The sequence below is a fragment of the Bombyx mandarina genome, chromosome 28, assembly GCF_030267445.1.
Source record: "Bombyx mandarina strain Sakado chromosome 28, ASM3026744v2".
NCBI lineage: Eukaryota > Metazoa > Arthropoda > Insecta > Lepidoptera > Bombycidae > Bombyx > Bombyx mandarina.
This window is the reverse complement of record NC_143233.1, coordinates 9,113,690-9,118,253: the sequence shown is the minus strand read 5'-3', so window position 1 is coordinate 9,118,253 and position 4,564 is coordinate 9,113,690. Positions and strand designations below refer to the sequence as shown.

Sequence of the window (4,564 nt, the reverse complement as noted above, 5' to 3'; positions counted from 1 at the left end):
CAATTTTTAAGATCAAGATCGTGTGTATTCGTTCTAATGTTCACTCAGTATAGGACATTAATGTTGTGAGCCATTTGTGCGGCATTGCTACCGCGACGGAACTCGTGGACGAAAAAGATGCAAATGTAGTGAAAAAAAAACACTAATCATTAAATAAATGATTGAATTTGAAAATAAAATCTCATATTAAAAAAAAAAAAAACATTTTGAAAATTTATTGCCAGCCACACATAAATTACGTTTCAAATGACCAGTGTGTTAAAAGGACAACTGCATAGGTAAATTAAGAGATTTGATTTTGTTTAAGTTTATAAATGTTGATTGTATCTTGTTGTGTTACTATATCCAAATTTACCGGCTAGCTAGTAAATATTCTTAGAAAATAAATGTATTTCTCCGTATCTCAAAGTTCAACCGTCCATCAAATTATCTCCCAATGCCTTTATGATTTAGGAAGCTATAGAAACTGAACGGACTTTTCCTGAAATATCTGTATGTTGAAACGAGAATTCTACGAGATATTTTGATTATGAAGTTTAGTAACTATCTAAGTGAAGAGTATTTATTACATTTTCGACGAATTCCTTTTTAATTAAGTATTATATAAATATATCAGACAGGACGAGAGGCCATCCCAGAACAATTTGGCGTCGCTCGGTGAAGTAGGAACTTGGCGCCTTGGCCATGACGTGGGAGGAACTAAAACATACTGCCCGAGACCGTTGTAAATGAAAGGATTTGATTCGAGCCCTGTACCTCAACAGAAGGTAATAGGAAAGAAGAAGAAGATCACATATATACTCGTACATAACGGGCGCAAACTCTTTCACCAGGACGTGTTAGTACGTCACGCCCGGAGAAAGTAATTTCATTGGTAGGCAGCGGCTTGGCTCTGCCCCTGGCATTGCTGAAGTTCATGGGCGACGGTAACTACTCACCATCAGGTGGGCCGTATGCTCGTCTGCCTACAAGAGCAATAAAAAAAAAAAAGTGTGTGTGTCCGCTCCGACGCACGACTGGAGTTTACTGGATATAAAAAATTAAACGAAACAATACGAGAAATAGTTGTATATTACGACAACACGATACACAACAGATTATTAACAAATTAACGAGACACAAAACAAACGACTAACAAATATATGAAAATACAATAATGAGAGAAACGCGCGATCAGTACGAGGCTTTGTGGCGGACTGCCGGCGCAGCAGCCCGGCGTCACCTGCGATAACGCGGCCGCGCGTTGGCTCCTGATTGGCGCGCGCACGCATCACGCAATCAGGAGCCAATCAGGCGCATAACGCATTTCGTGTGACATGCTAGGCGCATAACGCATTTCGTGTGACATGCTAGTACGATTTTGGTCCCCATAATTTTCATACCCCGGGCCTATATATGTAAATCGATTCTAAAGGAGTAAACTCCAAAAAGTGTGTGTGTCCGCTCCGACGCACGACTGGAGTTTACTGGATATAAAAAATTAAACGAAACAATACGAGAAATAGTTCTATATTACGACAACACGATACACTACAGATTATTAACAAATTAACGAGACACAAAACAAACGACTAACAAATATATGAAAATACAATAATGAGAGAAACGCGCGATCAGTACGAGGCTTTGTGGCGGACTGCCGGCGCAGCAGCCCGGCGTCACCTGCGATAACGCGGCCGCGCGTTGGCTCCTGATTGGCGCGCGCACGCATCACGCAATCAGGAGCCAATCAGGCGCATAACGCATTTCGTGTGACATGCTAGTACGATTTTGATTGGCGCGCGCACGCATCACGCAATCAGGAGCCAATCAGGCGCATAACGCATTTCGTGTGACATGCTAGTACGATTTTGGTCCCCATAATTTTCATACCCCGGGCCTATATATGTAAATCGATTCTAAAGGAGTAAACTCCAAAAAATATTATTATTTATGCCGAAGCTAAAATATGTTTTCTTTCATGTATATAAGAAACCCAAAGGTAAATACAAAATTACAAACACATACAATAGAATACTACCAAAAAAAATGGAAATTATAATAACATTGAAGAAAAATTTTTTACAAGCACTTTTGAAAAAATAATAAAAAGCTCAAAAAATATCCTCCAGAACAATGTGGTGATACAATTCATGACTGAATATCACGATCTTGAATCATTAACATAGTTGTTATAAACTGGAAGAAAATTGCCAAAGATAGAGATAAATTACTGGTGGTAGGACCTCTCGTGAGTCCGCGTGGGTAGGTACCACCACCCTGCCTATTTCTGCCGTGCAGCAGTAGTGCGTTTCGGTTTGAAGGGTGGGGCAGCCGCTGTAAATATATTTGAGACCTTAGAACTTATATCTCAAGGTGGGTGGCGCATTTACGTTGTAGATGTCTATGGGCTCCAGTAACCACTTAACACCAGGTGGGCTGTGAGCTCGTCCACACATCTAAGCAAAAAAAAAAAAAATTTAAAATTATGGGCCAGCCTTTCGGGGAGGGTTCACACGAGAGGGGTTCTTGCATGACTGCACGATAAATTAATAGAACCTTTTAAATCTTAAACTATATAATTTATTGATTCAAGTGATCTGACTAATATTTTACACATATATGGCGCGTCTTGTAGCTATTGAGTCCCGTTGAGAAGTGAAGGTAGTTGTGTTTTTTTACTAGATGCGGAGTTAGCGCCGCGCCACCTTCGTCTTTACCGGAGTAGATGCGTAAAAAACGTTTATTAACTACTAGCTGACCCGGCAGACTTCGTAGTGCCTCAATCGATAAAGTAAAAGACACATCAAAGGAAAAACAAAATTGTTTGTTTTTATATTATAATTCCGAGCTTTTTTATATTTTCTCACCTTTTAAACCTTCCCTGGACTTCCACCAATAATTCAAGACCAAAATTAGCCAAATCGGTCCAGCCGTTCTTGAGTTTTAGCGAGACTAACGAAGAGCAATTCATTTTTATATATATAGACTAGCTGACCCGGCAAACATTGTTTTGCCATATATAAGATTTCTAAGGAATTTCTAGTGTAGAAAAAAAACTAACTTATTGTAAGTATGTAAGGATGTGGTAAATGAGTGAAAGAGGTATGTAGTGCTGTGAACGATGAGGGAATATATAATAAAAATAACAAAACCTCATTCAACCACATAATACCTCATTATAACAAAAAAAAAAGTCCAAATAAAAAAAAATAGGTTAAAAAAAAAAAAAAGGGTTAGACAACCCTAATCACTTAGGGGTATGAAAAATAGATAGTAGCCGATTCTCAGGCTTACTGAATATGCATAAAAAATTTCATGAGAATCGGTCAAGCGGTTTCGGAGGAGTATGGGAACGAACATTGTGACACGAGAATTTTATATATTAGATTATTGTATGCACCACAGAATCCAATCTCACCTAAACATACAGGTCAGTATCTATGTCAGTACGTACAGTGTGATCGACACTGCGATACAATATTTTATCGCGCAGAAACAAAACAGATATCAAAAGCCAATTTATCACACGACAACCGTAATTTTGAACTTCAAAAGCTCGGTTCGAACTTTTTCCTCTATTTCCGGAAGCGCGATTCCGTCCTCACGAATCCTGTTTTCCACTTTACTACGTGACGGAAATACAAAAATCGTTGTTATTTTGGGCATATTTTATTATTTTTAGGGCAGTGATAGTAGCAGTAGTACTAAGCGGTTTCCTTGGTGGCAGAAGACTGAAAATCTACTTAAATATTTAACCTATATATTTTACATAAAAATGGCTTTACTACATTCTATTTGTGTGATTTATTGTCTCACATTAATTTGTTTTTAAAGGTCTATATGAAAGAATAAGCTGTAAAATGCTGTATGAAGGCAATAGACATAAGAATGTGAATTGCCACCTGAAGAGATAGGTTGGGATATTGGCACGAACAAATAAAAAGACTTTCTTCTTCTTCATCGTTCCCCCACTGCTGAGGACCGCGACCACATGTGACTTTCCTCCAGTGTTTGATCATGGGTGGCATGGACCGCATGATATAGACTACCACCAACCGCTTCCTTAACCAGATCTGATCATCTGGCTGGTGTTTTGCCCACGGCAAGCTTGCCTTCTATGCAACCCAAAATTATGAGCTTCTCTAACTCATATCTGCGCGACCGCATGATGTGTCCCAAGAAGTTCATAACACGTTGTTGGCAGGTGGTAGAGCCTTCTTTGGATGTTTAGCTCTATTAAAAACTCGTTAGTTATATACCGTTGTATCGATTTTACCACCCTATTCTCTTTTAAATTATCAGTTAAGAAATGACCAGTACATCTCTTATAGGCTGCAAGTCCTAAGACATCTTTTAAAATGCTATCTTCATCTCCCGAGATAAAATCTTTTGCTTTCGGACAGGATTTCTTCGACTTCTTTCCCTTGCTGCTTTGACCACCTTTTTCGTACGAACACTACGTGGACGGCCAGATCTTTTTCTGTCACAAACAGAGAAAGTCTCATTGCACCTATTAATAGCCCGGTACACAAACATTTTACTAATATCAAGCGTATGGAGAGTTTTAAAAATTGCATTTGGC

The 4,564-nt window shown here is 38.9% G+C and overlaps 1 long non-coding RNA gene across 1 annotated transcript; it reads left to right on the top strand.

The window, feature by feature from the left end:
- The first annotated feature begins 982 nt into the window (after window positions 1–982).
- On the top strand, window positions 983–1,926 carry LOC149499729 (uncharacterized). The gene is made up of 2 exons (XR_016325554.1): window positions 983–1,323; window positions 1,354–1,926. It is a non-coding gene; the product is annotated as an uncharacterized LOC149499729 (long non-coding RNA).
- Window positions 1,927–4,564: the final 2,638 nt, after the last annotated feature.